Source organism: Berghia stephanieae, chromosome 5, assembly GCF_034508935.2.
Source record: "Berghia stephanieae isolate SIO BIC M18660-M18661 chromosome 5, UCSD_Bste_1.3, whole genome shotgun sequence".
NCBI lineage: Eukaryota > Metazoa > Mollusca > Gastropoda > Nudibranchia > Aeolidiidae > Berghia > Berghia stephanieae.
The window spans coordinates 6103583-6116132 of record NC_088364.1 but is presented as its reverse complement, the minus strand read 5'-3'; the positions used below and the strand labels follow the sequence as shown (position 1 = coordinate 6116132).

The window sequence follows — 12550 nt, the reverse complement described above, 5'->3', positions numbered from 1 at the left end:
CCTTTCGACCAGAAACCCCAAGGAATGAAGAAAAAATTATATTATGTTTTCATTGGGCTATGGGAATAATATTAATATCTTGCAACTAAGAGTCAGCTTCTCCCGAAGCTACCTGTTTGTGTTATAAATCGATGAATTGATAATATTCATTTATAAACTGCAATCTTATACCTTCAACACGGGGATGGGGGTCCGCACAAGAGTGGATACGTTTTCCATGCAAAACACGATAAAAATGAAAAATACGTAACGAGGGCCCAGTAACCGGATGCTTACGTCAATTTCAACCAATCACAAGGTCGAATTTTTGGTTGCTGCTGAAATTGTTAAGCCCGGTAACAGGTATAAACTACTCAAGCATTGTCGTCTGCTGTATCAAACGAGACGTTTTTAGATTCTTACGAATATTGTGAAGAACTAATGATTTCCACGAGTCTGTCTTGTAAAAGTTACAGGAAAATACTCGTTTGAAAATAAAGAGACACTTTCACAACCAATATTTAGCGTGTTCTCAGACCTACACTACATTTAAATCTACGCGATGTAGCTGCATCATTGGATAAACTCATGCTCCTTGCTTCAACTTACCACAGATACAGCCATTTTCATTTTAGCATGCTGATAATCGACTGTAAAACATCCAAGGTAAGCTTTATTATTTTATTATGATATTAATACAAAGTACAATCTTCGGCGTGTTTGGAAGACAAGACTTTCGTTCAAAACCTGCGAGTGCAAAGCCCAAAACATTGGAACTCTATCGATCCCGTCTTGACTCTACATTTCAAGGGTACTGATCTTGAAAAAAATGTTCGCTTCCATATGTGTTTATTGGATAGTTCCTTTAATGTCAATTTTAGATCATTTATATTTCCCTGACCGGCATTCTTTGGCAAAAGGGAAAGATTTGACGTGTGTTTGTAAGAGAAGATGTTAAACTCATCCTTTTAAACGGTCTTCTTGTGTTCCGAAAGCATTCATATTTCGGTAAGATGCTTTTGTATCAGCATCTGGGTAAGCAAGACTTTTGAGTGTTTTCTCTCCAGACAAGCGGGCATACTGCTGCTGATATCTGAATTTTAGTTCCTGCTCGGACTCTCTTCCTTTTACCTTTCCATTTGGGACAATGATATGACACAAAGGAACTGCAAGTACTGATTTCTAAATGTATTCGTCACCTTCCCTTTACTAGAGAGCTGAGCCGGTGTTACCAATACTTAGCTTCTATAACCAGGACAAATCATTCGTTTAGACAGAAAAATAAATAAAAACTTACCGCTTACCGTCAAAAGCAGTTTAGATTTGAAGATGCATTTGTTTTCTATCAAAAAACATTCGGTAATGGACAATCCTTGATGAATTTCAAAAGTTGTGTTGAAATTATATACTAATTGTTTTCATGATTAATTCCTCGCGAAATCGTGTGGGTCCAGTTTCTGTTATCAAGGTTCCGCCTGGCCAGGCAGGGTTGCCAGATCATTTTTGAGTAAGAGACCAAACTAGCTATAGCAAGAGGCCAGATTCCTCGGCAGGAGCCCAAATACCACCAAACCCACCTTAGCCTCGCGAAAACTCTTTAGATTTGTTAAACAATTTAGATAGGATAAGGAAAATTCGTATATATAGAAGCATTAGCAAATGCAATCTGTGGCGTTAGCACGTGTTGCATTTAGATATTTAGATTGCCAAATAAAATGTTTTACCGGTACCAGAGTAAAACGATATAACGGGGAAAGTCAGAGGAAGCCAAAAAGTTGGTTACAGGAGGCCAAGTGGCCAAACCAAATGCAATTTGGTGCATTAGTGCAGTAAAAATTGGTGCGCAAAATTAGTTCGTAGCGGATGCGAGACTGCGTGCGTGTGTGTGTGTGTGTGTGTGTGTGTGTGTGTGTGTGTGTGTGTGTTTGTGTTTTTGCTACGTTAACGGGACAATTTTATGTTTGCACACTCACGTTAAGTGGACACACCCCGTTAAGTGGACGTCCTGATAATGTTTTGATGTCAAAACCAGACTTCCCGCCAGTTTTTAGATCACCTGACAATTTTTTTCCAAGAAATGAGTTGGTCTTTGCAATGGAGCGATTTTGCCGTTTAGACACACAGCTCTATACACACCGCGAGTGTATGCCGAAAATTGCGGTGTCCCGATAACTGCAGAGTAAAGTTAAGTACGTGTGTATAGGCTGTGTGTATGAAATTGGACCTCGTTGTTTTCGTTTCTTAGACTCAAACTCAAAGATGGAGGACCGTAGCAGTAGTCCAGTTTATGCGGTATAAACAATCTTACTTTAATATTTTATGTTTGAGGCCTACATTACAATTTCTACTGTAGTTTTACTGCATTTCTTAATTATTATTTTTTTCACTTGTCGTTCTTTCATATCTCTATACATAGAAATAATAAATAACTTTAACTAGCAGGTATTCCGGTTCTACGAAAGAAAACGAGGAGGGATAAGCAGCCATGGATAGATAGATAGATAGATAGATAGATAGATAGATAGATAGATAGATAGATAGATAGATAGATAGATAGATAGATAGATAGATAGATAGATAGATAGATAGATAGATAGAGAGACAGACAGACAGACATACATACATACAGAAAGATAGACATATAGATAGATAGATAGATAGATAGATAGATAGATAGATAGATAGATAGATAGATAGATAGATAGATAGATAGATAGATAGATAGATAGATAGATAGATAGATAGATAGATAGATAGATAGATAGATAGATAGATAGATAGATAGATAGATAAACAGATAGAAAAACAGATATATTCATAGAAAAATAGAGATAGATAGACAGACCTACAGGAAGACAGATGGACGGACAGACAGATAGATAGATAGACAGACAGGCAGATAGATAGATAGATAGATAGATAGATAGATAGATAGATATATTTATTGATTGATTGATGGGAAGGGTCCAAGGCTTTTGAGAGAGAGAGAGAGAGAGAGAGAGAGAGAGAGAGAGAGAGAGAGAGAGAGAGAGAGAGAGAGAGAACGTCTGTTGTACTGTAAGTAGGTTAGGAATTCGAAAATTTGAGATCACAGCTATCTGCCTGAAATAAAATAAATAAATGAATTTATAAATCAAAACGTACATTAGTAGTACCAAAACTATAATGACGATCGGGAGGACAAAGGGTGATACGAGGATTAATCAATTGACTTCAGTTAGACTCACCCTATTCACAACTAGTTATACCAGAAAAAAAAGAAGAAGAAATGAGTATATCCTTTGAACTCTGACCCCTCTATTTTGTTTTCTTGGATAAATCTCATTTCGTCTCATAGCTCTTATAAACGATTGGAAACACAACCGCTACTGGAAGTTATTTGTGGAGGAGGTCGTCGTTTTTATGGCGACTCTGAATTTTTTCAAAAAATTACTTTTTAACTAATCAAGTTGTGAAGAAACCAAACATTATTTTTAATCATTTAGATACTACTCCCAGCCTTTCGTCGTTCCCAATCAACAATCCAGATATGACTGTTCTTGGTTAGTCAGGTTTTCAATCTATATAGAGCTATAGTGTTTGGGGCTTAGTTCCATTACAATAAGATAGTATATTATGAGAGTTCAATTATATGTACACGGTGTTCACCGATATGCTTCCTGTCGTCTGTTCAGTTACAATAAGATAATCCACTCCGATTCACAATCCGATTTGTAACTCTTTTAATTTATTTCAATAATCTTTCTTGTTCTTGTTCTTCTAGTTTTTCTTGTTCTTATTTCTCTTCTTCTCCTCCACCTGTTGTAATTTATTCTTTCCTCGCATGATTTTTCGTCATATTCATTTTTTTCATCCTTCTTCATCTTCAGACATTGACTGCTTGTCAAACTGATCTAGAGCTAGTCTTTTGAGAAATGCGAAAAGACTTACAGATTATGTATTCAGATATTGATGACGATCCTAATGACAGTGATTATGTCCCTGATTCTAGTGATTCAGACTTTGACTCTTTTCCGACATTTTTACCAGTTGGTCTTTTAGAAAAACCTGACACTGTAACAGTTACGGACTCAAGATCACAGGAGTACACAGATTTATCAGGCTCTCAAGAAAATGTAGGCAACCAATTAACAGTGAACCAAAATAGAATTGAGGGATGTTATCTGCCAAACACAAGAGGAGATTCTAAAAAGCATTTCTGTGTTGTTGTTTTTTTGTGGTAAACAGCAGGCAAAGTTAAAACGTCATCTTTTATCACAACACAAGAATGGAAAAAATATTGGTGCCTTTACTTAATGCTACTTTCCTAACTAAAAAAGATGAACTTGCCAAACTTCGCAATGCTGGTGACCATGCACACAATATCAATACGCTGAAGCAAGGAACAGGCATGGTGGTGGTCAAAAGAAGGAAAAAAAAACATTAACTCAAGTAAGCAACTTTGTGCCATGTTTGAAATGTATGGGTTGGGTCTCTAAGAAAGATCTTTGGAAGCATAAATGTGTAAACAAAGCTGAAAGTGTACCCCGGAAGCAATTGGTTAAACAAGGAAAGTTGCTTTTACCACAGGCATCTGACAACGATCTGTATAATGAAATAATGGTGTCTTTACGGAATGGCCCTATTTCAATCGTGGCCAAGAGCGATGAAACTATAAAACTTCTTGGCCTCAGAGAGACGACAAAGAACGGACATGACAAATATAGGCACGGGCATACTCGAAATAAATTAAGAGAATTGGCCCGCCTTTTGATTAAGCTCAGGAGTGCACCTAACTGCAAATAGTTGGGACTATCAGACTTCCTTCAACCTGAAAGATTCAAAAATGTTGTCTAAGCTGTAAGAGAGGTGGCAGCCTACTCACAAGACACAAATCAATATGGAATACCATCTCTTGCTCTAAAACTAGGACATATATAGTTTGGCGCACTGCTGTATTCTGTTGAAAGCTAAAGCTATTGAGACTGGAGATACGGTTATGAAAGAGAGAACAGGTGCATATTATCAGCTTCATACAAGTATGTGGAATAAGGAAATAACTTGCAATGCCGCAAGAAACCTGCATGAAAAAAAGAAAAATACCACAAAGACTATTCCACTCACAGATGATGTGTCAAAGCTGTCGAAGTACCTCACTAGTGAAACTGAAAAGTTGACCATGGAAATGTTGGCGCCAAAAGGCATTGTCAATGAAAAATGGGAAAGACTCGGTGTGATTACGCTAGTACGAATAATATTATTCAACAGAAGAAGGCAAAGGGAGGCTTCAAAGATGAAATTGTCTGACTACACCCAGGGAATAAATACCGACAAGCACAATGAGGACGTTCTTAAAGAGCTTAGCCCTTTTGAAAAAGAACTTTGTAGTGTAGAGTCTTATCACGGATCGAGATAATTGTTGAATGACTGTGACTTTCTATCTTTTGGTTTTAATGCAGTTTATGCCGAATTTGGCAGTGTTCTAGGTTAAAGCATGGTTGAATAAAATGTTGAATAAAATGTTGAATTATATGTTAATTTCCTTTATGATTATCATTGCTATGAAACATAGGCTATTTCTGATCTCTGCTATTGCTATGTTAATCGTAAAACAACAAACAAAATAAACAAAGACAATCAAACAACAACAAACAAACAAACTATCAAAAACAAAACAAAAAAACAATGGCGTCATATAGCGGAAACATTTATTCTTCAAACGTACCACTATGATAATGTATGTAAAATAATGCAACCCATAAGGAAAATAATGGTGAATTCATTTCAGAATGAATTTTAAAGATAGCTATCTTTTCAGTCCAAAGGCTATGAGACTTGTATTATTGTCAATACTGCAAGCCTCATACTTAATGACTTAGTCACGAAATAACGATGTACCATCATTTTGTCCTGACATTAATAGGCAAATCATATTGATTAGGTTCGATTCCAGAATGGAACCAATGAGAACATAAAAATACAATATTCCAATGGACATAGATTAAAAATCTAGATGCCCGGAGTACATTTCTACAAAGTCTGTTTAATGTTTGTTTTTCATGTTTTTGTGTAACATGCTTGAGGTTCAAAGGTCATGCGATGTCCACTTAGTGATACGTCCCAATAATGTATGAGTAAAATAATGTTGACATGAAAATTGAAGCAGAGGGCTGAAATTTGGCATACACCAATCTTTTCATGTCTAGGTGATACATTTAAAAAATCAGCCTGTTTGTATTATTGGTTTTTGAGCTATGATACGTCCATACAATGTAGGATTTGGTGAGAGTCCTCTTAATGTGTCCGAAACACGTATGTGTGTGTGTGTGTGTGTGTGTGCGTGTGTGTGTATGTGTGTGTGTCTCTTTCTTTTTTTTAGTTCGTAGCGGATGCGAGACTGCGTGTGTGTGTGTGTGTGTGTGTTATATTTTTAAAAATCAAAACAATTTTAACCATTATTGGCGAGATTCCATCTTACACTCCCCAAACTCCAGATCTTAGTCTTAATGTTATCATTAAAAGACAAGCTTTGCGATTTATAGTTTAATTGAAGCCCGAGTCGAAATATACTCTTACTACTGCTCTCTTGGTGGAAACGATTTATTCTGCATAAGCAATCTGCAGAAAAAAAACTGTCACTGTAAAAGGTTAAAGTTTCACGAAGTACGCTCCGTGAACACCGCTGTAACAATCCTTTGATCTACATCATCAGGCAACCCATTGTTTCTTTCATCTTTTCCCATTCCCCCTTACTATCCCCCCCCCCCCCCCCATCTCTCTCTCTCTCTCTCTCTCTCTCTCTCTCTCTCTCTCTCTCTCTCTCTCTCTCTCTCTCTCTCTCTCTCTCTCTCTCTCTTTTGTCATAATGTTATCCCTTCCCCTTCCCATCTCATTGTAAAATGAAAACGTTCTGCTGTTTGCAGATACATGTATGATTGTTTTGTTTTTTCTCTCTCACAAGGCATTTGAAAAAAAAACAAAAACCTGAAAAAAAAAAACAAAACAACTTAACCTTTTAAAGGCGAATATCAATCTTACTTGGACCAAAAATAAAATCTTACCGTTTTCATCAAAAGACAAAAAACAAAATACAATTTAAAAGCATGAGCTTTTATATAGGGCAATATCCACCCAACGTGCTCAAAGCGCTTTGTATCAATATTCTTACTGCTCTTATGGTGGAAACGTTTTTGTTTTTCTGCGTTAAAAAATAATATAAATGAAGACTATTATTTGAAAACAAAAAAAAATCAGTGTCACTGGCAAAGGGTTAATTGCAGTACTCCTGCATCCTGTGAGACTCCTACGGCACTTGCTAATCATAAAAAAGGAAATAGCAATCAACAATACTAAGGTGAAAAAAAAAAAGAAGAAAAAAAAAGGTGGGGGGGGGGGGGGAGCAAATCCAGTAGCAATGCAACCTTTTAGCGGCGAAATTCGATCTTTGACCTAACACCAAATCTTCTATCATCAAAAGACAAGTAACGGCAAAACGATTATAGACAATTGAAGTCCGAGTTGCGATAGTCTGACTGCTCTCTTGGTGGAAACGCTGTATTCCCCGTTAACAATAATAAAGATAAAAGCAAACTATTATCTAAAAGCAAAAAATTAGCTTCGCCGTTAAGGGGTTAAGAACACCTGCAACTGCTGCCAGCATCCTTGAGATGCTCTACGTCACCCAAGGTCACCATGTCTCCCTTTCGTCTTCATGCAATACCCCCCCCCCCCCCCCCCCCCCCCCCCTCACCCTCCACTCTCATGGTGGTGGTGGCGGCGGATAAAAAAGGCCTTTTTTTCTTTTATTCAATCAACTTGACTGCTGGTGGACCCTAGGCCTCTCTACAAGTCCAAGAAATAATACTCACTTTTTCTCTGCTCCAACGAAAATATCTACCCCCTACCGGTCTAATTATTTGTAGAAGACGTCAAATTTCTCAAAACGGTCACGTGACACTGTAAAAACAACACAGGAAGTCCATGAAAGCTTATTTACGGCATTTCCTTTGAACCGTGTAAACAACAAAATTTCGTTTTCATTCGACTCAACGGGTCAGATTGGCCGGTATTTTTTAACGAACTAAAGTTCTGAAAAATCAAAATGTTTCTTAGAAAGGTGAAAGATGCTAGTTTTTGAAACAGAGGAAGGTTTTTTAAAAAAATCTTTATATTTTACGTGAATGCATGCTCAAGGCGAGTTGGACGTGCAGCGGAGGTTGGTAGGCCAAAGGCCCACCTCTCTATCTATTGATATACAAAGTATTAGAGTAAATGGAAACTTAGAAATCTATAATGTACGGCGGAATTTAACATAGCGCTGCTAGAAGAAACTCTTAAAGTTATATTTGTTACCATCATATATAGCTTATATGTGTCCCTTCGCCTCTATATCTGGATGAGATGTTTTTGATGCTGAAATTTTAGTTTTTAGTTTTTAAAACAAAAGACTTGGGATTAAGTTTTAATATCTTATCAAGGAAAATTGGATAATTAAAATGACGAAAACTAACATTTTTCATTTTAGGTCATTTTTCATTTTGAATATTTTATGGGCAACTGATTTACTCATACCCCGATATGATACCGGTTAATATTAGGTAAAGAGCGTTAGTCAAGAATTCTTGTTCCTGTATCTTTGTCCTTGGTATTTTGAATGGCTACGCTTATTTGTACTACCACTGCAAATAACGCCAGAGCTTATTTGTACTCTTACTAAAAATAGAATTTGCGTAATTACTAAAAATATAACATTTTATACGGATAGAACTGCAATATACAATGAATTATCTGGACTGGAAGTCAAAAAGTGACCACTTCATCTCATCACATCTATTATTACAAGTTGATTTTGACGGACTTTGGTAATTCTTCACTCTTTTCAAGTCACAGAATACTCAGTTTACAAGGTAAGCATACGAAATGCACATTTTAATTCATTTCTTAATTTTATAACTAAACATGCTTTGGGGTTGTGTGTTTGTTGATTGTGCATCAGCTGACGACACATTTGTCGCTACCGCGAATTACTTAACTTTATTACTTTATTTTGTGAAAAATAACAATAACAGGGCTTAAAAAAATTAAAATACTAATTCCCCCCCCCCCCCCCAAATAATTTAAATCAGCCTTCCATTTCAGGCGATTAAAACCAGGTGTTTCAATGTTCGATCCCCAGTCAAAAGGTTGCTAATTTTATCAAGATCAAGAGGTTTCGAGTACTCACGACATTCCAGGCTCAGGGTCCTTTAAAAAATACTTTTCATTCAGTTATTGTTATTATCTTTATTATGGCCGACACAGCATGCATCATCCATACTTTTTCAAAACTTTTTTTTTTTTGGGGGGGGGGGGCTGTTTTTTTTATATCGGAAAATTGGGTTTTGTATGTTATGTTCATGGAGAGAGAGAGAGAGAGAGAGAGTAATATTTTATAATGATAAGATATCTGTAGTGGTAGTATTATTAGTAGTTTTGAAATGCCTATGATGATGACAATGTGAGATAATTATATTAGTGTGATTATTTTTATTATATTTTTAAAAATTACGTACGGCTATGTCGTAGTGGTATGACACTCGCTTTTGGACCGGAAGGTCCTGGGCTCGAGCCTCGCTCGGCGCATAGTTGAGCCCTTGGAAAAGGCACTTTGCTCACTTTCTCTCACCGGACTCAGTTGTAAAATGTGTACTTGGCCGTTAACTGCGTTGTCTCTGTCCGAAGAAATTGTAATATCGCCTAACAGACGTTATGTCCCGTTCAACATGCGAAGTGTTGCTTTTATAAACTTTAGCATTGGCATGTATGTGCCTATTTTGCTGTAGTGAATTAAATTTAATTTTTTGTTTTCATCGACAGCTAACATGAAGGAACACTGTTGACGTTACTGGTGTCCTGACAATCCATAAAGATGCTGGCTCAAGGGCTATTCTGGCAAGGTGTGTTGAGGCAAACCTTTGCCTGTGGCAAAATCATCAATCAGCAAACCATCATCTGGGCCAGCAGACCAGAGTGTCTGCATGCACTTTTTGACAATGGTTAGTAATGTTTTCAAATCTCCATTGCGCCTTTACATTTTTTATTGGTGATCAATAAAATAAATGCTCATTTTTCTAAATGAAAATGGCAAAGCATCATTTGAATTGAATCACGACTGAATGTATTAACTTAACGACAGACTATAGTTTGTTGCCAAGAGTTTTGTTCTATGGATGTAAAACCAATGAAATTTCAAGTGTGTTGGTGTGAATAATGATCATTTTTTAAAAATTGCTATGTCTTTGACAAATGCATTTTATGACAATAATGCCATTTCCAAAATTGCTAATGAAATGTGTCTCTTTTTTATTTCAATTTTTCCATCCAGAGCAGGATCAACCCTCTTTGTGGAACTACAAAAAAAGTGGTGGCAAACAAGTCGTGTTGACTTTTTCTGTATTGAGGCGAAAGAGATTTTTATTCCAAGGGTTTGGGAAAGCAAATTGCTTTTTATTCAGAGCTAGTGCACTATTTAACTGTTTTATTGTCTAAAATAGAATTGATTTTGCAGTTCAACTTGACTAGATATCTAATTTTATACGACTTGTCTCTCTAGTAGAATAAAAAAATGAAAAATGAGGATAGCGTGCCATATCATATTTTGAAAAATCATTTAATATATCTAGAAATCATCTGTATAACCTATTGTATACAGTAAATAATTAGGTTTTGTGATTATAATGATGAATTCATAAGGTTATGACATCATATTTGACCACAAAATTATTTTATCTCTGGGCGTAAAAAAATCAATTTTACAGCATTTTTTTTTATCTAAGGGGTATGGGTTAGTGAACCGATTATAATTTTTTTTAGACTTAGATCAATCTAAAAATTTTCGTTTTCTTGTCCTATTACGGTCATATTTTGAAAGTTTGATGGATCATTTCTTTCAGTTGTCTGCAAAATCAGCCTTTTAACTTTATGTCAAATTATAGAAAAAGCTTGCGCTTTCTCAAATGTCTGTTTTATGTCATTTGTCTGATTTTCTAGCAATCCTACCTCAATCATTTTCCTTTAAATTATCTTCAAATTTATTCAGAATCTTTTCTATGATTATGATGTGTTTTACATCATGATGTGCAGGTGGTTGGATGGGAGCATCACCCTTGAATCATATACCTATGATGTTCGCATGGGTGTACGATCCGATAGTGATGTCGTTTCTTCTTCTCTTTACTAGCCTATCCTGCTTCTTTGGTTTGTGATTGTATTTTTGACAGGGGATATTTTTTTTCCTGTAAATCCTCTGCCTGTTTGTTCTTGGTTATTTATAATTTAGCTTATGATATCTTTAGGTTATGCTTTTGATTGACATTTGTACTATTTTTGTTAGATTGCTTGTTTTTTTGTTTCAGCGGTCTCTCATATAACCTCAATTGTGTTGGAAGAGACCTAAAGCAACAAACAAACAAAAAAAAACATCATGATGTAAGTGTTTGGGGGTAAATTAAAATTTAGCAATTTTATAAATTTTAAAATTCATTTGTTCCTGTCGATCCGCGCTAAATTTTCAGTTGAAATCAAATAAAAATTCTAAAAAAATTATTCCAAGAGTTTTCATGATATAGCTATTTATGAAAGAAACATTGTGTTTAAATTTGAAAGAAATTTATATGCTAGTTTTTGGTGCATCTATGTTAGAAATTTTAGAGTTTTACGTCTAATTTTAGCTTATGTTGCCCCTTGAAAAAGTTTTTTTTTTTTAATTCAGTTAGGTATTTTTGGTGTTTAGCATCAAATTATACATTACATTATTCGTTCATGAGATATAATTAAAGAATTTTAGAACTATAAAGCATATTTGACCACTAAAGTAATTTTTTGGTGAATAACAGCAGATATTAAATTATTTCGCAATTTTTTTTCTTAGAGGTATGGGTGAGCGAATCGTTAATAATTTTTTTCAGAATTTGATCAATTTATAAATATTACTGTTTTCTTGTTCCATATTGGTTATACTTGATGAATGTTGGCCTTTGTCTGCATAATTAGCTTTATTATCAAATTAAAGACAAATTTTTCATTTTCTCAAAATTTCATTGTGCGTCATTCTCTGATTTTCTAACATTCACATCTGGATTGTTTCCCATCAGATTGTCTTCAAATTTGGTCAGAATTTTTCTTATGATGTGTTTTGCATCATGATGGTTGGGTTTTGGGCTAAACAAAATTTAGCAGTTTTATGAATTTTTAAATCAATTTTTTTTTCCTGTCATGTCAGTCACACCAAATTTTCACTAAGAAATCGAAAAAAAATTCTGAAAAATTTATTTTCAAGACTATTGCTAAACCTATCCATCTTGTTGTAAGAAACATTTTGTGTAAATTTGAAAGAGATCTGTTCGTTGTTTTTTTCTGCATCACTGTAAGAATTTTTGGGGTCTAATTTGAGCTTATATTGTCCCCCCTGGTGGTAGGGATTTGGTGGCTAATAGTATTAGCGCTGGTGTTAGGGACTCAGTAATAGCCATGTGGTAGGAACTCGGCGAGTAAAAGTGCTGGTGATAGGGATTCAACGAGTAAAAGGGTGGTGGTAGGGACTCAGTGAGTAAAA

The 12550-nt window shown here is 35.5% G+C and overlaps 2 long non-coding RNA genes across 2 annotated transcripts in view; both read left to right on the top strand.

Moving 5' to 3' along the window:
• The first annotated feature begins 429 nt into the window (after positions 1-429).
• Positions 430-12550, top strand: part of LOC144972298 (uncharacterized) — a 175832-nt gene continuing 163711 nt past the window's right edge. The window contains exon 1 of the long non-coding RNA XR_013645337.1: positions 430-645. This is a non-coding gene — a long non-coding RNA (uncharacterized LOC144972298). The remainder of the gene's footprint in view (positions 646-12550) is intronic.
• LOC144972296 (uncharacterized) lies at positions 8623-11541 on the top strand. The gene is made up of 3 exons (XR_013645336.1): positions 8623-8864; positions 9814-9992; positions 10322-11541. It is a non-coding gene; the product is annotated as an uncharacterized LOC144972296 (long non-coding RNA).